Source organism: Pseudopipra pipra, chromosome 13 (assembly GCF_036250125.1).
Source record: "Pseudopipra pipra isolate bDixPip1 chromosome 13, bDixPip1.hap1, whole genome shotgun sequence".
Taxonomy (NCBI): Eukaryota; Metazoa; Chordata; class Aves; order Passeriformes; family Pipridae; genus Pseudopipra; species Pseudopipra pipra.
This window is the reverse complement of record NC_087561.1, coordinates 17,651,302-17,674,822: the sequence shown is the minus strand read 5'-3', so window position 1 is coordinate 17,674,822 and position 23,521 is coordinate 17,651,302. Positions and strand designations below refer to the sequence as shown.

The following is a 23,521-nucleotide window of genomic DNA, read 5'->3' as shown; positions in this document are numbered from 1 at the left end:
GAAATCCATACCACTCTGGGGTAGTTCCTGAATATGTCAAACCGTGCGATGGATATGGATGACCTGCTGGGAGAAAATGAAATGTACTGGCTAATACATACTTGTGGCAGTACTAGAAGCAGTGACCTGCCCTGAAAGGCTCAAGTAAGCAGTGGGCACTGGTCCAAGTTTGAAAAGACTTCTGGCCTGCAGATCCCCTTGAAATGCTTTTCACAGTAATTCTCCAATGGGAGAATCCTGCTGCTGAAAAATTCCTGCCATTGGGAGATCCAGCTCCAAGGGAGTTCAAAGAGCACAGGAGGAATTCAAGCATTGTTGGAGGCCAAAACGGCCCATTTCTGCACTGGCACATGTCACTTCTCCTGTGAGCAGATGTGCTCCAGGACACTTTTAGACGTGGGCCTTGGTGGGACTAGTTCAAGCTGATGTGAGTGGGAGAAAGATATGGCTCAGGGGAGAAAGGCAGGGCTCTCTGACACTATTTGCACCTTACCTGTGTAGGACCATCCACCATTTCTAGTGCCATGATCCCAAGGGCCCAGATGTCCACTTTGGCATCATATTTGTCTCCTGTCAACATTTCTGGGGCCATATAGAAAGGAGTCCCAAGGAATGACCACTGTTTCTTCTGCCAGGGTGTAAGCCAAGCACAGAAGCCAAAATCAACTGCAGAGAAAAACAAGTACTGTTAAAACCGGCTTGAATTATGAAAGCAAGCACAAGAATTCCCCACTCTCAGTCTGAGAGCACAGTGTTGAATCTAGCTGGAAGAGTGGCTGTGCTCTGTTTCCTCTGGAAGGGACATACCCAAACCAAAGGCACTCTTGACAGCCTCATCCTCTCTAGAGCTCTCTGCACATTGCAACTCTGCTCTCAGCTTACAGCAGTGGGCTGGGCACTCCCACCAGCACCACTTTTGGGGAACTGGCAGGCACTCAAAGGCAACCCCAGACCCTGCCTCCCAGGAACGCTGTGCCTGACCAAGAACACCTACTCAATTTTACAGATCCATCCCTCCCCGAGGGGAAGAGCTCCAGCACAGGCCAGTCCTTGCTTTCTGAGACTTGAACTGGGGCTTCTCCAGGAGCCGTAATCAACATTAGGACAAAACAAATGCTGCTAAAATATTAGGAACTTGCAGCTTTGAATGACACCAAAGGCAGTGCTAACCAAAGCTTTCATTCCTTCAGGCATTACTTCTCCAACAGCCACAGGTTCCTTCTCCACTTCTTCCTCTTCATTCTCCTGACGGGAGTCAGAGGACCCGAGACGACCACCCGAGAGAAGTGGGCAGGCGCCAGAAGGCGTGTCCCGAGATTTCCATAGAAATCCATACCACTCTGGGGTAGTTCCTGAATATGTCAAACCGTGCGATGGATATGGATGACCTGCTGGGAGAAAACGGGAGCCGTGAGGGGGGAGCGCTCGCGCGTGTCAGGCGGAGTCATCCCCCGCGCGTCCGGCAGCGTAATAAACAACTAGCGGCTTCATAGCGCCTGTGGCTCTTGAGTTTTACTACCGTGGCCTTTTCCCGGCATCACCGAGGCCTCAGCTGAGATGGGGTGATCCCCAGGCTGAAGCAAAACCGCTGCGGGCTGAAGCAGCGGGGCACAAGGGCTGAGATGAGAATGGCTCTGGGCTGAGACAAAACCGGCTGCAGCTGAGGCGGGGGGGGGGGGGGCAGTTATGAGGCAGAAAGGGCTGTGGGCTGAGGCAAAACCGGCTGCGGGCTGAGGGAAAAACTGGTGCGGGCTGAGGCAAAACCGACTGTGATCTGAAGGAAAAATGGCTGAGGGTTGAGGGAAAAAGTGGTGCGGGCTGAGGGGAAAACCCCTGAGGGCTGAGGCAAGAACAGTTGCCGATGAGGCGGGGCGGCCCCCAGGCTGAGGCAGCAGCGGCGACGGTTCTCAGCCTGGGCGATGGGGTGGGGGGGGGAAGAGGCCAGGCACTGAGCACAGTGGCGAGGAGTCTCCCTACAGCTCCCCGGCCCCACGCCGTCCCGCTCCCAACTTGAAGGAAGCCCCAGTCCCGTCCCGTCCCCCCCACACCTTTTCGTTTTTCCTTTAATTTTTTCCTGTTCCTACACAAATACATATATATATGTGTATATATATATGTGTGTGTATGTATATATATGTTTATACATATATATACACACTATATGTACACACTATTTACAGTCTCTCTATATATACACACACACAAGTATGTACATTATCTATATATAAGGGAGCATTATATAAGGGGCTACAGTGCAGGAGAGTTATGGGGTGTCGTGCAAATGCCCTATAGAGTACAGAGTACAGGCCAAGCAGAATGTCTGTACATCTGCATTTATTATTTCTTGGAAGTAGCTGGAACAGACAGGGTTTGCCCATCAGAAGGAGCTGAGTTCCCAAGCTGGGAACACGACTGGCTGTGCTGATTTACAAGGGGTCTGGCTTCCCCAGTGAATCCCAGGTGAAGCAAGGCTGCCTGTTCCCCGCACGATAGCCCAGGCTGGGCAGGGACGATGCCCCCTCGCTGTGGGCTCCAGTTCCTAACAGCTGGGCAGTATTTTTTAACAACTTGTGGGAAAAACAGGGTTTTTTGGAGGGTGCTGCATTTATGTACATACTCAGGCCACCTTCAGCAGAGAGTCCCGCGGAAATGAAAACGGGGGAAATGGGTGGGAAATGTTTCATTTCGGCCTTTCATAACTTCAATGTGAAGTGACTGAAGCAAAAGGTTTACACAAACACATATTCAGGGACTTCTGCCTCCGCCTGCCCCGCTGGCAGCCGCGAGAGGGCGATCTGTATCCATTCACCTACCCATCCTTCCATCCGTCCAGGTAAAACCATGGCCAGGTACCGACGCAACACACACCCCGATAAATACAGGGTATCGTTTACTGAAGATATCATACATTATCCTATACACGATATTATACCTCTCTCTACAGTGTGTAGCACCTATAGAAGGGCCTCCAAATGTCTATAAAAATACATATTACATATATACATTATACACATATATTACATTATATACATATATACATATACTATAGATACAAACAATATATATTTACATAAACACTGTATATATACACATATATATATACATATAATACATATATCCTGCCTCCCAGTGCCTGACCAGGAACGCCTACTCAATTTGACAGATCCATCCATTCCGAGAAGAATACTGCCATTTTCGATGTTTCTGTGGAACACTAGATTTGAGTGAAGGAAGTCCAGTCCTTTCAGGCACTGAGATTAAACACAGAAACACAAGAGGAAAAATTAATTAGGCTGATTTTATCCCACAAAAAAGGAAATGGCTCTAAAAGATCAAATTTCCAGGTGACACATCAATTGCAGACATACCTCAAGTGGCAAAGTTTGGAATAATAAATAAAACAAAATGAAATTAAACTGAAAAAGAAAGTACAACAACATTATAGGAGTACAATAACAGAGTACAAGAAATGCAGTGAGACTGGCAGGCCGTTCACTTGGATGCTCTTTTCTTCTCCACATCATAACAGCAACGCAGAAACAAAGCTCTGAACAGGAAATCACTCCTGTTCTTACCACCTTTTGCAAAGAACCCTCCTGTCCAACCTGTCAGAAGCATCCCTTACCTCCCGACTGATAGAGGCTATCATCTCTTCCTCAAGAGCTTGTATGAAAACCACAGTAGCTAAGGAGCATCCCTCCACGTATTCCATCACCAGCCAGAGTTGTTCATTGAAAAGGTAGCTGAAAGAAGAAACCCACAGCATGGAGATGAATGGGCCCAGCTAAATGACCTTATGGGAAAGACTGCAGTTGAGTTTTCTTGCCAGGTCACTTGTAAATGAAGAAAGAATCTGAGCAGGCTAAATGAGAAAGGCTCATCTGTGAAAAAGGAGATGTCTTAGATGGCAAGCAAGGCAAAAATGCAGTTTAGTGACAGCAGAGAGAAATCTGGAACCAGGACATTGCCATCAGCTGCTTCATCATCTTAACTCATCCCTTCCAGCCTGAACTCCAGGAAGCAGGCAGCACAGACTTCTCCATGGGAGGAGGGTGTGCACCACTGAGGGCAGATGTTGGTCAACCCCTTGGAAAGCATTGCATAAAGTGCATTCAGAAACAGGGAAAACCATTTAAAACCTGGCACATTGTGTGGTTGTGCAAACAAGAGCCAAGTCTTCCTGGCATCCACAGCAACAAAAAGTAGAGGGAAAACCCCAAGGGCAATAATTTCTAGGTGGGTTTATCAGCACCTATCATTAAGGCAAAGAAAAGATGATCAGTTTGAAAAAAACCAGACCCCAAAAGAACAGGGAGGTAGTGAACTGAAGGGCTGTGGCTTTAGGAAGACATGGCAGATGCAGGTTTTGGAAGACACGCTTCAAACTACCTATTACCAGAAAAGGCCAAGGCAGACACAAGGCAAGCTCCTCCCTGAAGGAGCTAAGATACCTGTGCCCTGCACCTCCCGTCCACTGCAGGTGGAGGAGTTATAAAATAATGAAGAGCTCCATGTTCTTCCAGTGACCAAAGTGGCTTTTTAGCCTTTGGCTTGCAGTTTGTCAATGAACCTCAACGTGATAATCCCAGAACCACTCACCTGTCTATATAGCGAATGATATTGGGGTGCCTCATTCTCTTCAGGACTGCTACCTCAGTTACAACAAGCTCCCTTTTGTTCTTTCTGTCGAGAACAAAAATCTTCTTGATGGCCACCTAAAAGGAGATTGAAAGCCACAGACTTGAGAAGTCTGTTGCACGGGACCACAACGCACATGAAGCAGGTGTCTTTGGAATGATGGAGCCAGGGTGGGCCAAACTGCCTGGGATTAGACACCAGAGCTTCTTAACTGACAGGACAAGAGGCGATTCCTCCGCTCGCCCTTGTGTGCCAGTTACAGGACACATGGCTATAGACATTTTGCCTTGTAAACTCTGGACAAATGGTCTGCAAACAATCAATCCGTAATGGAGGAAATCCCATCCTAAAAGGTCATGAGGGTTACACAAAAAAATACAATCCCAGAACTTTGTAACATGTTGAAGTTGGATTTTGCAACTCTAAAGAACGTTTTTAACCCAGTTCCTATTTGCAGTTCTTTTCTGGGTTTGAAAAGGAATAACCCATTCTAGGGTATTTTATGGATGTGGCCGGGGTTATGAGCAGCGCTCAGGGCCTTTAGATCCCTTGCAGACTCCTGTGTAAGTGCACTTCCCAAGTGCAGCACTGCAGCTGGGTAAGGAGCCACCAAGTAGCTGATGCATTAGCATAGTCAGTAAATAAGTCTGAGCAAAGGTGTCCTTCTCTGAAAGATACCCCTGCCCTCCTTGTGTTCTTTTGGGGACTTAATAAGGACAAGGTCTGTCCAAACCGTGTCTTGCAGGCTGACACTTGTCTGCCCTCAGAGGAACAGTCTCTGCAGCAAAGATCTCGTGGCCACCCAGAGCTGTGGCCACAGCTCCCAGCGGAGGGGAAAGCACTCGAGAGCTGCACAATCTGCCGGGGGTGCTGCCCTTACCCGTCTTCCTGTATCAATGTCAACTCCTCGGAAAACTCTTCCACAAGACCTAGAAACAGAGCAGCAGCCAAGAAAGGAGAAGGCGTTTAGGCCCTGGGTGAGAAAGCCAGCCCAGAGAGCAGAGCTCTGCTGCCCAGAGTGTTTATAAAACACTCGACTTCAGCCAGCAGCCCAGCAGCCCAGCAGCCCAGCAGCCCTCTGCCATGCAGGGTGGCCAGGAGAAAACATAGGACATACTCCATGTCCTGCTCCTTGTTACAGGCAAGAGACTGCCAGCATTGAGTTGTCTTTGACAATGCCTTCTGACCACAGTTATTAAATACTGATCAGGACTGACAGACAGGAGGATGTAAGCCCAGTGTCTGCCCATGTTTGCAGCTTGCCTGACTGCATGCTTGATATGACACCAGCAAAATCCCTGGCCCATGGTTTTGTAGAAGTAGCTGAGATTGGACTTACCCTTGGCCAATTATCTGCTGTACAGTGTATTTCTTCGTAGGGTTCCCCTCACTCACAATGCCCTCTGAAAGAAACAACATGAAAGATGCTCATGTGAAGATACCACCTTGCAGCAGATCCAAAAGGCAGCCCCACTGTGCAGGGCTGTGAGCCCTTTGTAGTCAGCTGGTAACAACAACAACAACAACAACAACAATAACCACAACAGCAGAGGCAGCTCTGAAGCACAGGTGGCTCCACAAAGACTGATTTTCCACAGTCTTTTGAGGCTTTACCTTGACAGGAAACCACGCACATGGAGGAATGCTCAGAGCAGACAGAAATCAGAAAAGAACAGGCACCAATGCAAGAGTTTGTTGTCTACAAAAATTAAGGAGAGCTGGTGCAACAGAGCCCTTATTTTCTTGGAGAGAAACACTCCGTGTGATTCAGCAGAAGGAACAGCCACAGTGCTCTGTTGCTTCCTCTCTTCCTTTAGTAGAACTAAAGCTGACATGCATACCATGGACTGCTGTACCAGCCAGGAAATACGTGATACGTACTGAGGTCATCAAGGAAACGTCGTGTTAGTGGCAATAGCTTTGGCGGCCGGTGCGTGATTTCCTTTGGAGTGCTTTTCTTCTGAGTGTCTCCTTTCCCGGTGCTTGTGCTTGGCATTTCAGTGTCGGGAAAGGAGATTTCTTCAGACTGTGGTGCTGCAGCAACAGCTGCCATTGGTGAGCTCTTGAGGATCTGTGGCAAGAATTAGTTTATGTCAGAAAGGTGGCTTGCAGAGGTGCCCCAGGATCCTATTTCAAATGCAAACCCTTCGGAAGACTTGGCCACAAGTTGGGCTCTTAAACTGTCTTTTGCTGCCCACTTCACAAAGTGAATGGACGAGAAAAAAAGACAGGATTTACACGAGTTCATGGGCAGTTTTCTCTTCAATTTTCATGCATTTTCTCAACTAGGTTGTGCAGAGGGGCAACTACCCTCTAGGGCACAGTTATTGCTGTGTGTCCTGAAAGGGACAGTCTGACTCAGCTTGGAAGTTCAAAACCTCTTTTCCAGGTGTCAGTGGCTGGGCTGAAGCACCATGTCATGGCAGGGCTACAGCCCTCACACTCTTCAGCCATGCATGGCAAGCACTGGCTGCTCAGGAACTTGCAGCTCTGAATGACACCAAAGGCAGTGCTAACCAAAGCTGGCACTTACTGATTTCACTCCTTCAGGCTTTGCTTTGTCGTTTTCCTTCTCTGCTTGCTCTTCCTTACTCTCTTGTCCAGAAACAGAGGGAGCCAGCAGAGGTTCTGGTGATGGTGTTGTGAACCTCTCTGTAAGGAATCTCCTGATTGCTTCGAGCAGAGGCCTCATGTTGTTGAGACTACCGGATTTTTCTAAAAATGGATGCTGCCCAAAGGAAAAAACACAGAAAGAAAGGAGCCATTACTTTCCAAATGCAGTTTCCCACAGGCTCCAGCGGGATTCCTCTGGTTACCAGCAATACACATCAGGAGGACTGAGGGCACCATCTACACCTCCAACTTCATGTCCAGGACCTTGCTATCACAGGCAAACATGGCCCCTAAGGCCCTTAATCAATTTCTCAAGGTCTCTGCAGCAAGGAGGTTTGCCTTGCCAGTGCTCGGGAATGCCACTTGCTGTCTCGGGCCTTTTTCCATTTCAGAAAACTCAAAGGACTCCCTTAGGTTCCTCTTCTCTAAAGACCTGGACTATTTTAGGAGTGAAAACTGATGAGGAGCATAAGCCCCTCCTCGGGAAATTCCTGTACCTCTAAGCAAGGTCAACCCCAGGAGGATGCAGGCCTGTGTATTGTTCTGAAGAGCACTGAGGTGGAGGTTCTCAGCACCCAGACAAGAGCAGGGACACAAGGGGCAGAGCGCTGATGGACTCAGCTCTGGCTTGCAGGGAGAGCAGTGTGTGCATTCCACCCCTGCCCCTCCCTGTGCTGGCTGCCACCTTCCTTCCCAGCAGGGACAGCCCAGTGGCACCTTGTGCAGCTCCCTCTCTCTGCCACAAAACCTGCCAGAACCCTGGAGCACTTCTGGCCTGCTTGAATGTGCCAGGCAGCAAATGGGGCTGGGACAAGGCCCGCTCAGCTGTCCCTCCTTGGGTGGCAGAAACCTCAAAGTGTGGGGCAGGAGGGACAGCTGTTTCACCTGCAGCCACTTTACCTTCAGCAGCTGCTCGGCCGTCCATCGACGCTTCTCATTCCGTTTCAGGCAGGACTCCAGGAAGGAACGGAACACCGGCAACAGGTTTCTGCGAGTTTTCAGCTTGGGTGGCTTGTACTTAGGCTGGGACAAAAGACACAAGGCAACCATTAACCATCCCTCCCCAAGGGGAAGAGCTCCAGCACAGGCCAGTCCTTGCTTTCTGAGACTTGACCTGGGGCTTCTCCAGGAGCCCTGATCAACATTTGAGCTTAAGGAAGCAGAGAATTTTCAGCATCCAGACCAGTCCTGCTAATTGCCTTCAACTCTTTTTGCTGCCTTCTGCAAGGCAAATGCAATCCAAAAGAAGTCTTCCAAGAAAAGTCAGGGACCTTTTTCAGATAGACTGGAAGACTGACATTTTCCATAATTGTTGCCTTCCTCAGGAATTAACTGTGCAGCATTTAACTTGGTTTCAGCTGTTAGTCATGGGGTTTTATCCCCGTATACCTTCCTGGCCTATTGCACACTCCTTTGGTGTAAGAGCGGGTCATTTCATTTTAGGGAATTAGCATCTACAACTGCAAACCTGGAAATACATTGGCTTACTACAAGGAGCTGTGCTAGAACCTACTTTTAGAAATGTACTGGCTAATACATACTTGTGGCAGTACTAGAAGCAGTGACCTGCCCTGAAAGGCTCAAGTAAGCAGTGGGCACTGGTCCAAGTTTGAAAAGACTTCTGGCCTGCAGATCCCCTTGAAATGCTTTTCACAGTAATTCTCCAACGGGAGAATCCTGCTGCTGAAAAATTCCTGCCATTGGGAGATCCAGCTCCAAGGGAGTTCAAAGAGCACAGGAGGAATTCAAGCATTGTTGGAGGCCAAAACTGCCCATTTCTGCACTGGCACATGTCACTTCTCCTGTGAGCAGATGTGCTCCAGGACACTTTTAGATGTGGGCCTTGGTGGGACTAGTTCAAGCTGATGTGAGTGGGAGAAAGATATGGCTCAGGGGAGAAAGGCAGGGCTCTCTGACAGTATTTGCACCTTACCTGTGTAGGACCATCCACCATTTCTAGTGCCGTGATCCCAAGGGCCCAGATATCCACTTTGGCATCATATTTGTCTCCTCTCAACATTTCTGGTGCCATATAGAAAGGAGTCCCAACGAGTGACCACCGTTTCTTCTCCCAGGGATTAAGCCAAGCACAGAAGCCAAAATCAACTGCAGACAAAAACAAGTACTGTTAAAACCAGCTTGAATTATGAAAGCAAGCACAAGAATTCCCCACTCTCAGTCTGAGAGCACAGTGTTGAATCTAGCTGGAAGAGTGGCTGTGCTGTTTCCTCTGGAAGGGACATACCCAAACCAAAGGCACTCTTGACAGCTGTGGTGGATGAGAAGACAGAATGGGAGAGATATGCTGCCTGGAAAAACATAAATGGGATCTAAATGGACCTGTTGCTTACTGAATAATTCACCCACCGGACTGACAGTTTTTCCCCAGTTTATTGTTGTGTGTTTATGAATTCTTATGCACCCCAGTTTATTGTTAAATTTTATGAATTCTGTCCTACCTCCATATTGTCTCCCTTTCTCCCTCAGATTTTCCGTCCAAAAGTTGTTTTTCCCCCTGTCTCCCCAGTTTTCCCGCTCCTCTGCCGCTGATTGGTCACAGCCTGCCGCAGTGCAGGGAGAGCTACCATTGGCCCATTCCCTCAGAGACCCGAGAGTTCCACCCACCTTTCCCCTGTCTCCCTATCACACTTTTCCCTGAGTTGTCAATCTCTTGCGCCTCCCCAGGTTAGAATCCACCCCTCAAACCTACTTTATTTAAACCCTTGTTGCCCCTAAATAAAGTGGCATTGCTGCACGAGACCTCAACTGTGTCAGAACCCTTATTGCAGTGCCCGGTCCCATTTCCCTTCCCCCCACGGACTGTGGCAGACAGCCTCATCCTCTCTAGAGCTCTCTGCACATTGCAACTCTGCTCTCAGCTTACAGCAGTGGGCTGGGCACTCCCACCAGCACCACTTCTGGGGAACTGGCAGGCACTCAAAGGCAACCCCAGACCCTGCCTCCCAGGAACGCTGTGCCTGACCAAGAACACCTACTCAGTTTGACAGATCCATCCATTCCGAGAAGAATACTGTCACTTTTGATGTCTCTGTGGATCACTCGATTTGAATGAAGGAAGTCCAGGGCTTTCAGGCACTGAGATTAAACAAAGAAACACAAGAGGAAAAATTAATTAGGCTGATTTTATGGCACAAAAAAGGAAATGGCTCTAAAAGATCAAATTTCCAGGTGACACATCAATTGCAGACATACTTCAAGTGGCAAAGTTTAGAATAATAAAAAAAATAAAATGAAATTAAACTAGAAAGGAAAGTACAAGCCAGGACCACAGACAGGACCAGATGGTGGAAGACCTTTCCTTGGAGGAAAGGCTCTGAGCAACCTGGTCTAGTTGAAGATGGCCCTGCTCGTTGCAGGGGGGTTGGACTAGATGCCACTTAAAGGTCTCTTCCAAGCCAAATTATTCTGTGATGCTACTTATTTGTCATTTGAAAAGCACCAAGACTGGAGATTAGTAGCAGAGGAGGTCTCCTGATGCCTCTGAGTTTAGCTGATGACAAAGCCCATCCCTGGACAGCTGTTTCACCTGCAGCCACTTTACCTGCAGAAGCAGCCTGGTGGGCCATCGGGGCCTCACATTCCAGTTCAGGCAAGACTGCAGGAAGGAGAGGAACACAGGTGACAGGTTTCTGGGAGTCTCCAGCTTGGGTGGCACGTCCTTAGGCTTGGGACAAAGGAAACACAAGACAGGCATTAACCATCCCTCCCCAAGGGGAAGAGCTCCAGCACAGGCCAGTCCTTGCTTTCTGAGACTTGACCTGGGGCTTCTCCAGGAGCCGTAATCAACATTAGGACAAAACAAATGCTGCTAAAATATTAGGAACTTGCAGCTCTGAATGACACCAAAGGCAGTGCTAACCAAAGCTTTCATTCCTTCAGGCATTACTTCTCCAACAGCCACAGGTTCCTTCTCCACTTCTTCCTCTTCATTCTCCTGAGCAGAGTCAGAGGACCCGAGACGACCACCCGAGAGAAGTGGGCAGGCGCCAGAAGGCGTGTCCCGAGATTTCCATAGACCAGCGCCCACTCTGGGGTAGTTCCTGAATATGTCAAACCGTGCGATGGATATGGATGACCTGCTGGGAGAAAACGGGAGCCGTGAGGGGGGAGCGCTCGCGCGTGTCAGGCGGAGTCATCCCCCGCGCGTCCGGCAGCGTAATAAACAACTAGCGGCTTCATAGCGCCTGTGGCTCTTGAGTTTTACTACCGTCGCCTTTTCCCGGCATCACTGAGGCCTCAGCTGAGATGGGGTGAACCCCAGGCTGAAGCAAAAACCGCTGCGGGCTGAAGCAGCGCGGCACAAGGGCTGAGATGAGAACGGCTCTGGGCTGAGACAAAACCGGCTGCAGCTGAGGCGGGGGGGGGGGGCAGTTATGAGGCAGAAAGGGCTGTGGGCTGAGGCAAAACCGGCTGCGGGTTGAGGGAAAAATTGGTCCGGGCTGAGGCAAAACCGGCTGCGAGTTGAGGGAAAAATTGGTCCGGGCTGAGGCAAAACCGACTGTGATCTGAAGGAAAAATGGCTGAGGGTTGAGGGAAAAACTGGTGCGGGCTGAGGGGAAAACACCTGAGGGCTGAGGCAAGAACAGTTGCCGATGAGGCGGGGCGGCCCCCAGGCTGAGGCAGCAGCGGCGACGGTTCTCAGCCTGGGCGATGGGGTGGGGGGGGGAAGAGGCCAGGCACTGAGCACAGTGGCGAGGAGTCTCCCTACAGCTCCCCGGCCCCACGCCGTCCCGCTCCCAACTTGAAGGAAGCCCCAGTTCCCTCCCACACACACAGCTTTCCGTTTTTCCTTTAATTTTTTCCTGTTCCCACACAAATACATATATATATGTGTGTGTATATATATGTGTGTGTATGTATATATATGTATATACATATATATACACACTATATGTACACACTATTTACACAGTCTCTCTGTATATACACACACACAAGTATGTACATTATCTATATATAAGGGAGCATTATGTAAGGGGCTACAGTGCAGGAGAGTTATGGGGTGTTGTGTAAGTGCCCTAGACAGTACAGAGTCCAGGTATGCCCACAGCACTGTAAAACACTATCTATATACAACGGTAATAATTCTACAGTACCTTGTGTGTCTATATATTTTATAAATTTGCACACCCCCCATATAATGCTCCCACATTTAGTAATCTCCATGATGTCAGTTGTGCCATTTCATGGGGAGCCTCCAAGCCATGAGGATCCGCCGTTTTGTGGGGCCTCTCCCAGGGAAGGCTGTCACCCTCTGTGTCAGCCTCAGTTCCCAGGGCAGAACTGGGATGCCTAAAGGACACTCACCTGAGCACAAGCCTGTGGAACAGCCCAGCTCCCTCCCCCTCTGTCCAGAGTGGCACAGACACTCCCGACCTTTCCCAGGAGCTACGAGGCAACCAAGAGGTCAGGAGGCATTGCCAGAAACGACTCCATCACTCTGCTCTCTTTTGCCCTTCTCGACTCCTGTGCAGACCCAAGGTGGCAAATCCCATCAGTCCATGCATTTCCATGCCTGGCCACGATTCCCCTCTGGAGCAGCCCACACCCAGTTTGTCTCCGAGTCTGGAAGATTAGTCTGGTCCCAGAAAGATGCAAGCACCCCGGGCTGGGCTTCTTCCAGCCTGGCTCTGCGCATGCTGAGGCTGCTCTGCGCTCTGCCCGGGCTCTGCGGGGGCTCAGCCCCTCAGACTGCTGCTCTGAAAGCCTCGCATCAGACGTGCCCTTTCGGAGCACACGGGCTGACCTTCTGCTTTTTCAGCTGAGGAAGACTCTCATCCAGGCACAGAGATTGCAAGTGGTCATACAAACCCAATTGTCAAGAACTCAAACACTCTACGGTCCCAGTTGAATACCTGTACCCAGCGGGGGGATTTGTCTGCCCCACTCTCCATCTGATTGTGGCTGGACTTGCAATTGCACTTTCTTCCTCATATAGAAGTACCACGACTGGGCAAACACAGGCCAGTGGGATGAATTCCAAAGGCAATGTGGTCTGGAGCCGATGAATGAAAGAAACCCTTTCCCAATTCCAAACCATACCAAAACCCCCATCAATGGGACTTCCCAGCTATGAATAACAACAAAAGTTTATTTACAAACGAAGTGGCTGGAAAGATCAGAGTAGATATTGCCTGATTTCCTAGTCCTTGTCTACTCTGTGCCTCCTTTGCCAGTGGAGGCATTTCCATGTCGGGAAAGGAGACTTCTTCAGGTTGTGTTGCTGCAGCAGTGCCAGGATGTTTGAACTGTGCAGAGGGGCAGGTATCCCCAAGGGACAGTTTGTCCTGTCTCCTGTCTCCTGCAAGGGACCCTGACTTGACTTGGTAGTTCAAAACCCCTTTTCCAGGTGTCAGTGGCTGGGCTGAAGCACCATGTCATGGCAGGGCCCCTGCCCTCACAATCTTCAGACCCAAAGAGCGAGTGCTGTCTGTTCAGGAACTTGCAGCTTCCTTCTCTACTTGCTCTTCTTTCCCCTCTTGTCCAGAAAGAGAGGGAGCCAGCAGAGGTTCTGGTGCCGCTGTTCTGGGTCTCCTGACTGCATCAATCAGAGGAGCCATCTCGACAAGACTCTTGGATTTTCCTAAAAACGGATGCTGCACCAAAAAACCAAAGAAGAACAAAAGGAGCCATTACTTTCCAAATGCAGTTTCTCACAGGCTCCAGCGGGATTCCTCTGGTTACCAGCAATACACATCAGGAGGACGTAGGGAACTATCTAGACCTCCAACTTTCCTCTGAGGAAAGGCCAAGACAGATGGCACTGGAGAAGAGAAGGTGCCAGGGAGAGCTTATTGTGCCTTTCAGTCCTTCAAGGGGACACATTTTTTCAAAGGGCGTGGTTGCAATGGGACAAAGGATCATGGTTTTCAAGTGGAAGAGGATAGATTCTGGTTACATCTCAGGAAGTCATTGTTTAGAATGAGGGTGCTGAAACACTGGCACAGGAAGTGGATACCCCATCCCTGGTCAGGTGGGACAGGGCTCTGAGCAACCCAGTCTAGTTGAAGATGTCCCTGCTCGTTGCAGGGGGGTTGGACTAGATGCCACTTAAAGGTCCCTTCCAAGCCAAACTATTCTAGAATGCTACTTAGTTGTTTAGCTGATGACAAAGCCCATCCCTGGACAGCTGTTTCACCTGCAGCCACTTTACCTTCAGCAGCTTCTTGGCCGTCCATTGACGCTTTGCATTCGGGTTCAGGCAGGACTGCAGGAAGGAACGGAACACAGGCGACAGGTTTCTGGGAGTCTCCAGCTCGGGTGGCATGTCCTTAGGCTTGGGACAAAGGAAACACAAGACAGCCATTGACCATCCCTCCCCGAGGGGAAAGCTCCAGCACAGGCCAGTCCTTGCTTTCTGAGACTTGACCTGGGGCTTCTCCAGGAGCCCTGATCAACATTTGAGCTTAAGGAAGCAGAGAATTTTCAGCATCCAGACCAGTCCTGCTAATTGCCTTCAACTCTTTTTGCTGCCTTCTGCAAGGCAAATGCAATCCAAAAGAAGTCTTCCAAGAAAAGTCAGGGACCTTTTTCAGAAGGACTGGAAGACTGACATTTTCCATAATTGTTGCCTTCCTCAGGAATTAACTGTGCAGCATTTAACTTGGTTTCAGCTGTTAGTCATGGGGTTTTATCCCCGTATACCTTCCTGGCCTATTGCACACTCCTTTGGTGTAAGAGCGGGTCATTTCATTTTAGGGAATTAGCATCTACAACTGCAAACCTGGAAATACATTGGCTTACTACAAGGAGCTGTGCTAGAACCTACTTTTAGAAATGTACTGGCTAATACATACTTGTGGCAGTACTAGAAGCAGTGACCTGCCCTGAAAGGCTCAGGTAAGCAGTGGGCACTGGTCCAAGTTTGAAAAGACTTCTGGCCTGCAGATCCCCTTGAAATGCTTTTCACAGTAATTCTCCAACGGGAGAATCCTGCTGCTGAAAAATTCCTGCCATTGGGAGATCCAGCTCCAAGGGAGTTCAAAGAGCACAGGAGGAATTCAAGCATTGTTGGAGGCCAAAACGGCCCATTTCTGCACTGGCACATGTCACTTCTCCTGTGAGCAGATGTGCTCCAGGACACTTTTAGACGTGGGCCTTGGTGGGACTAGTTCAAGCTGATGTGAGTGGGAGAAAGATATGGCTCAGGGGAGAAAGGCAGGGCTCTCTGACAGTATTTGCACCTTACCCGTGTAGGACCATCCACCATTTTTAGTGCCATGATCCCAAGGGCCCAGATATCCACTTTGGCATCATATCGGTCTCTTCTCAACATTTCTGATACCATATAGAAAGGTGTTGAAAAAAATGACCTCCATGTCTTTCGCTGGGGCTGAAGCCAAGCACATAAGCCAAAATCAACTGCAGAAAAAAGAAATAGAGTTAAAACCGGCTTGAATTATGAAAGCAAGCACAAGAATTCCCCACTCTCAGTCTGAGAGCACAGTGTTGAATCTAGCTGGAAGAGTGGCTGTGCTCTGTTTCCTCTGGAAGGGACATACCCAAACCAAAGGCACTCTTGACAGCCTCATCCTCTCTAGAGCTCTCTGCACATTGCAACTCTGCTCTCAGCTTACAGCAGTGGGCTGGGCGCTCCCACCAGCACCACTTTTGGGGAACTGGCAGGCACTCAAAGGCAACCCCAGACCCTGCCTCCCAGGAACGCTGTGCCTGACCAAGAACACCTACTCAGTTTGACAGATCCATCCATTCCGAGAAGAATACTGTCACTTTTGATGTCTCTGTGGATCACTCGATTTGAATGAAGGAAGTCCAGGGCTTTCAGGCACTGAGATTAAACAAAGAAACACAAGAGGAAAAATTAATTAGGCTGATTTTATGGCACAAAAAAGGAAATGGCTCTAAAAGATCAAATTTCCAGGTGACACATCAATTGCAGACATACTTCAAGTGGCAAAGTTTAGAATAATAAAAAAAATAAAATGAAATTAAACTAGAAAGGAAAGTACAAGCCAGGACCACAGACAGGACCAGATGGTGGAAGACCTTTCCTTGGAGGAAAGGCTCTGAGCAACCTGGTCTAGTTGAAGATGGCCCTGCTCGTTGCAGGGGGGTTGGACTAGATGCCACTTAAAGGTCTCTTCCAAGCCAAATTATTCTGTGATGCTACTTATTTGTCATTTGAAAAGCACCAAGACTGGAGATTAGTAGCAGAGGAGGTCTCCTGATGCCTCTGAGTTTAGCTGATGACAAAGCCCATCCCTGGACAGCTGTTTCACCTGCAGCCACTTTACCTGCAGAAGCAGCCTGGTGGGCCATCGGGGCCTCACATTCCAGTTCAGGCAAGACTGCAGGAAGGAGAGGAACACAGGTGACAGGTTTCTGGGAGTCTCCAGCTTGGGTGGCACGTCCTTAGGCTTGGGACAAAGGAAACACAAGACAGGCATTAACCATCCCTCCCCAAGGGGAAGAGCTCCAGCACAGGCCAGTCCTTGCTTTCTGAGACTTGACCTGGGGCTTCTCCAGGAGCCGTAATCAACATTAGGACAAAACAAATGCTGCTAAAATATTAGGAACTTGCAGCTCTGAATGACACCAAAGGCAGTGCTAACCAAAGCTTTCATTCCTTCAGGCATTACTTCTCCAACAGCCACAGGTTCCTTCTCCACTTCTTCCTCTTCATTCTCCTGAGCAGAGTCAGAGGACCCGAGACGACCACCCGAGAGAAGTGGGCAGGCGCCAGAAGGCGTGTCCCGAGATTTCCATAGACCAGCGCCCACTCTGGGGTAGTTCCTGAATATGTCAAACCGTGCGATGGATATGGATGACCTGCTGGGAGAAAACGGGAGCCGTGAGGGGGGAGCGCTCGCGCGTGTCAGGCGGAGTCATCCCCCGCGCGTCCGGCAGCGTAATAAACAACTAGCGGCTTCATAGCGCCTGTGGCTCTTGAGTTTTACTACCGTGGCCTTTTCCCGGCATCACTGAGGCCTCAGCTGAGATGGGGTGAACCCCAGGCTGAAGCAAAAACCGCTGCGGGCTGAAGCAGCGCGGCACAAGGGCTGAGATGAGAACGGCTCTGGGCTGAGACAAAACCGGCTGCAGCTGAGGCGGGGGGGGGGGCAGTTATGAGGCAGAAAGGGCTGTGGGCTGAGGCAAAACCGGCTGCGGGTTGAGGGAAAAATTGGTCCGGGCTGAGGCAAAACCGGCTGCGAGTTGAGGGAAAAATTGGTCCGGGCTGAGGCAAAACCGACTGTGATCTGAAGGAAAAATGGCTGAGGGTTGAGGGAAAAACTGGTGCGGGCTGAGGGGAAAACACCTGAGGGCTGAGGCAAGAACAGTTGCCGATGAGGCGGGGCGGCCCCCAGGCTGAGGCAGCAGCGGCGACGGTTCTCAGCCTGGGCGATGGGGTGGGGCGGGGGGAAGAGGCCAGGCACTGAGCACAGTGGCGAGGAGTCTCCCTACAGCTCCCCGGCCCCACGCCGTCCCGCTCCCAACTTGAAGGAAGCCCCAGTTCCCTCCCACACACACAGCTTTCCGTTTTTCCTTTAATTTTTTCCTGTTCCCACACAAATACATATATATATGTGTGTGTATATATATGTGTGTGTATGTATATATATGTATATACATATATATACACACTATATGTACACACTATTTACACAGTCTCTCTGTATATACACACACACAAGTATGTACATTATCTATATATAAGGGAGCATTATGTAAGGGGCTACAGTGCAGGAGAGTTATGGGGTGTTGTGTAAGTGCCCTAGACAGTACAGAGTCCAGGTATGCCCACAGCACTGTAAAACACTATCTATATACAACGGTAATAATTCTACAGTACCTTGTGTGTCTATATATTTTATAAATTTGCACACCCCCCATATAATGCTCCCACATTTAGTAATCTCCATGATGTCAGTTGTGCCATTTCATGGGGAGCCTCCAAGCCATGAGGATCCGCCGTTTTGTGGGGCCTCTCCCAGGGAAGGCTGTCACCCTCTGTGTCAGCCTCAGTTCCCAGGGCAGAACTGGGATGCCTAAAGGACACTCACCTGAGCACAAGCCTGTGGAACAGCCCAGCTCCCTCCCCCTCTGTCCAGAGTGGCACAGACACTCCCGACCTTTCCCAGGAGCTACGAGGCAACCAAGAGGTCAGGAGGCATTGCCAGAAACGACTCCATCACTCTGCTCTCTTTTGCCCTTCTCGACTCCTGTGCAGACCCAAGGTGGCAAATCCCATCAGTCCATGCATTTCCATGCCTGGCCACGATTCCCCTCTGGAGCAGCCCACACCCAGTTTGTCTCCGAGTCTGGAAGATTAGTCTGGTCCCAGAAAGATGCAAGCACCCCGGGCTGGGCTTCTTCCAGCCTGGCTCTGCGCATGCTGAGGCTGCTCTGCGCTCTGCCCGGGCTCTGCGGGGGCTCAGCCCCTCAGACTGCTGCTCTGAAAGCCTCGCATCAGACGTGCCCTTTCGGAGCACACGGGCTGACCTTCTGCTTTTTCAGCTGAGGAAGACTCTCATCCAGGCACAGAGATTGCAAGTGGTCATACAAACCCAATTGTCAAGAACTCAAACACTCTACGGTCCCAGTTGAATACCTGTACCCAGCGGGGGGATTTGTCTGCCCCACTCTCCATCTGATTGTGGCTGGACTTGCAATTGCACTTTCTTCCTCATATAGAAGTACCACGACTGGGCAAACACAGGCCAGTGGGATGAATTCCAAAGGCAATGTGGTCTGGAGCCGATGAATGAAAGAAACCCTTTCCCAATTCCAAACCATACCAAAACCCCCATCAATGGGACTTCCCAGCTATGAATAACAACAAAAGTTTATTTACAAACGAAGTGGCTGGAAAGATCAGAGTAGATATTGCCTGATTTCCTAGTCCTTGTCTACTCTGTGCCTCCTTTGCCAGTGGAGGCATTTCCATGTCGGGAAAGGAGACTTCTTCAGGTTGTGTTGCTGCAGCAGTGCCAGGATGTTTGAACTGTGCAGAGGGGCAGGTATCCCCAAGGGACAGTTTGTCCTGTCTCCTGTCTCCTGCAAGGGACCCTGACTTGACTTGGTAGTTCAAAACCCCTTTTCCAGGTGTCAGTGGCTGGGCTGAAGCACCATGTCATGGCAGGGCCCCTGCCCTCACAATCTTCAGACCCAAAGAGCGAGTGCTGTCTGCTCAGGAACTTGCAGCTTCCTTCTCTACTTGCTCTTCTTTCCCCTCTTGTCCAGAAAGAGAGGGAGCCAGCAGAGGTTCTGGTGCCGCTGTTCTGGGTCTCCTGACTGCATCAATCAGAGGAGCCATCTCGACAAGACTCTTGGATTTTCCTAAAAACGGATGCTGCACCAAAAAACCAAAGAAGAACAAAAGGAGCCATTACTTTCCAAATGCAGTTTCTCACAGGCTCCAGCGGGATTCCTCTGGTTACCAGCAATACACATCAGGAGGACGTAGGGAACTATCTAGACCTCCAACTTTCCTCTGAGGAAAGGCCAAGACAGATGGCACTGGAGAAGAGAAGGTGCCAGGGAGAGCTTATTGTGCCTTTCAGTCCTTCAAGGGGACACATTTTTTCAAAGGGCGTGGTTGCAATGGGACAAAGGATCATGGTTTTCAAGTGGAAGAGGATAGATTCTGGTTACATCTCAGGAAGTCATTGTTTAGAATGAGGGTGCTGAAACACTGGCACAGGAAGTGGATACCCCATCCCTGGTCAGGTGGGACAGGGCTCTGAGCAACCCAGTCTAGTTGAAGATGTCCCTGCTCGTTGCAGGGGGGTTGGACTAGATGCCACTTAAAGGTCCCTTCCAAGCCAAACTATTCTAGAATGCTACTTAGTTGTTTAGCTGATGACAAAGCCCATCCCTGGACAGCTGTTTCACCTGCAGCCACTTTACCTTCAGCAGCTTCTTGGCCGTCCATTGACGCTTTGCATTCGGGTTCAGGCAGGACTGCAGGAAGGAACGGAACACAGGCGACAGGTTTCTGGGAGTCTCCAGCTCGGGTGGCATGTCCTTAGGCTTGGGACAAAGGAAACACAAGACAGCCATTGACCATCCCTCCCCGAGGGGAAAGCTCCAGCACAGGCCAGTCCTTGCTTTCTGAGACTTGACCTGGGGCTTCTCCAGGAGCCCTGATCAACATTTGAGCTTAAGGAAGCAGAGAATTTTCAGCATCCAGACCAGTCCTGCTAATTGCCTTCAACTCTTTTTGCTGCCTTCTGCAAGGCAAATGCAATCCAAAAGAAGTCTTCCAAGAAAAGTCAGGGACCTTTTTCAGAAGGACTGGAAGACTGACATTTTCCATAATTGTTGCCTTCCTCAGGAATTAACTGTGCAGCATTTAACTTGGTTTCAGCTGTTAGTCATGGGGTTTTATCCCCGTATACCTTCCTGGCCTATTGCACACTCCTTTGGTGTAAGAGCGGGTCATTTCATTTTAGGGAATTAGCATCTACAACTGCAAACCTGGAAATACATTGGCTTACTACAAGGAGCTGTGCTAGAACCTACTTTTAGAAATGTACTGGCTAATACATACTTGTGGCAGTACTAGAAGCAGTGACCTGCCCTGAAAGGCTCAGGTAAGCAGTGGGCACTGGTCCAAGTTTGAAAAGACTTCTGGCCTGCAGATCCCCTTGAAATGCTTTTCACAGTAATTCTCCAACGGGAGAATCCTGCTGCTGAAAAATTCCTGCCATTGGGAGATCCAGCTCCAAGGGAGTTCAAAGAGCACAGGAGGAATTCAAGCATTGTTGGAGGCCAAAACGGCCCATTTCTGCACTGGCACATGTCACTTCTCCTGTGAGCAGATGTGCTCCAGGACACTTTTAGACGTGGGCCTTGGTGGGACTAGTTCAAGCTGATGTGAGTGGGAGAAAGATATGGCTCAGGGGAGAAAGGCAGGGCTCTCTGACAGTATTTGCACCTTACCCGTGTAGGACCATCCACCATTTCTAGTGCCATGATCCCAAGGGCCCAGATATCCACTTTGGCATCATATCGGTCTCTTCTCAACATTTCTGATACCATATAGAAAGGTGTTGAAAAAAATGACCTCCATGTCTTTCGCTGGGGCTGAAGCCAAGCACATAAGCCAAAATCAACTGCAGAAAAAAGAAATAGAGTTAAAACCGGCTTGAATTATGAAAGCAAGCACAAGAATTCCCCACTCTCAGTCTGAGAGCACAGTGTTGAATCTAGCTGGAAGAGTGGCTGTGCTCTGTTTCCTCTGGAAGGGACATACCCAAACCAAAGGCACTCTTGACAGCCTCATCCTCTCTAGAGCTCTCTGCACATTGCAACTCTGCTCTCAGCTTACAGCAGTGGGCTGGGCGCTCCCACCAGCACCACTTTTGGGGAACTGGCAGGCACTCAAAGGCAACCCCAGACCCTGCCTCCCAGGAACGCTGTGCCTGACCAAGAACACCTACTCAGTTTGACAGATCCATCCATTCCGAGAAGAATACTGTCACTTTTGATGTCTCTGTGGATCACTCGATTTGAATGAAGGAAGTCCAGGGCTTTCAGGCACTGAGATTAAACAAAGAAACACAAGAGGAAAAATTAATTAGGCTGATTTTATGGCACAAAAAAGGAAATGGCTCTAAAAGATCAAATTTCCAGGTGACACATCAATTGCAGACATACTTCAAGTGGCAAAGTTTAGAATAATAAAAAAAATAAAATGAAATTAAACTAGAAAGGAAAGTACAAGCCAGGACCACAGACAGGACCAGATGGTGGAAGACCTTTCCTTGGAGGAAAGGCTCTGAGCAACCTGGTCTAGTTGAAGATGGCCCTGCTCGTTGCAGGGGGGTTGGACTAGATGCCACTTAAAGGTCTCTTCCAAGCCAAATTATTCTGTGATGCTACTTATTTGTCATTTGAAAAGCACCAAGACTGGAGATTAGTAGCAGAGGAGGTCTCCTGATGCCTCTGAGTTTAGCTGATGACAAAGCCCATCCCTGGACAGCTGTTTCACCTGCAGCCACTTTACCTGCAGAAGCAGCCTGGTGGGCCATCGGGGCCTCACATTCCAGTTCAGGCAAGACTGCAGGAAGGAGAGGAACACAGGTGACAGGTTTCTGGGAGTCTCCAGCTTGGGTGGCACGTCCTTAGGCTTGGGACAAAGGAAACACAAGACAGGCATTAACCATCCCTCCCCAAGGGGAAGAGCTCCAGCACAGGCCAGTCCTTGCTTTCTGAGACTTGACCTGGGGCTTCTCCAGGAGCCGTAATCAACATTAGGACAAAACAAATGCTGCTAAAATATTAGGAACTTGCAGCTCTGAATGACACCAAAGGCAGTGCTAACCAAAGCTTTCATTCCTTCAGGCATTACTTCTCCAACAGCCACAGGTTCCTTCTCCACTTCTTCCTCTTCATTCTCCTGAGCAGAGTCAGAGGACCCGAGACGACCACCCGAGAGAAGTGGGCAGGCGCCAGAAGGCGTGTCCCGAGATTTCCATAGACCAGCGCCCACTCTGGGGTAGTTCCTGAATATGTCAAACCGTGCGATGGATATGGATGACCTGCTGGGAGAAAACGGGAGCCGTGAGGGGGGAGCGCTCGCGCGTGTCAGGCGGAGTCATCCCCCGCGCGTCCGGCAGCGTAATAAACAACTAGCGGCTTCATAGCGCCTGTGGCTCTTGAGTTTTACTACCGTGGCCTTTTCCCGGCATCACTGAGGCCTCAGCTGAGATGGGGTGAACCCCAGGCTGAAGCAAAAACCGCTGCGGGCTGAAGCAGCGCGGCACAAGGGCTGAGATGAGAACGGCTCTGGGCTGAGACAAAACCGGCTGCAGCTGAGGCGGGGGGGGGGGGCAGTTATGAGGCAGAAAGGGCTGTGGGCTGAGGCAAAACCGGCTGCGGGTTGAGGGAAAAATTGGTCCGGGCTGAGGCAAAACCGGCTGCGAGTTGAGGGAAAAATTGGTCCGGGCTGAGGCAAAACCGGCTGCGAGTTGAGGGAAAAATTGGTCCGGGCTGAGGCAAAACCGACTGTGATCTGAAGGAAAAATGGCTGAGGGTTGAGGGAAAAACTGGTGCGGGCTGAGGGGAAAACACCTGAGGGCTGAGGCAAGAACAGTTGCCGATGAGGCGGGGCGGCCCCCAGGCTGAGGCAGCAGCGGCGACGGTTCTCAGCCTGGGCGATGGGGTGGGGCGGGGGGAAGAGGCCAGGCACTGAGCACAGTGGCGAGGAGTCTCCCTACAGCTCCCCGGCCCCACGCCGTCCCGCTCCCAACTTGAAGGAAGCCCCAGTTCCCTCCCACACACACAG

General features: G+C 50.0%; 1 protein-coding gene and 2 long non-coding RNA genes across 3 annotated transcripts in view; all 3 read right to left on the bottom strand.

Annotated features, from left to right (window-relative positions):
- LOC135421738 (serine/threonine-protein kinase PAK 3-like) overlaps positions 1-23,521 on the bottom strand; it is a 50,017-nt gene that overhangs the window by 18,691 nt on the left and 7,805 nt on the right. The window lies entirely within an intron of this gene.
- Positions 13,713-16,957, bottom strand: LOC135421210 (uncharacterized). Its single transcript, XR_010433909.1, has 3 exons — positions 16,845-16,957; positions 16,527-16,649; positions 13,713-13,868 (listed from the first exon to the last, which is right to left on the bottom strand). It is a non-coding gene; the product is annotated as an uncharacterized LOC135421210 (long non-coding RNA).
- On the bottom strand, positions 19,132-22,671 carry LOC135421598 (uncharacterized). The gene is made up of 3 exons (XR_010434110.1): positions 22,559-22,671; positions 22,241-22,363; positions 19,132-19,582 (listed from the first exon to the last, which is right to left on the bottom strand). It is a non-coding gene; the product is annotated as an uncharacterized LOC135421598 (long non-coding RNA).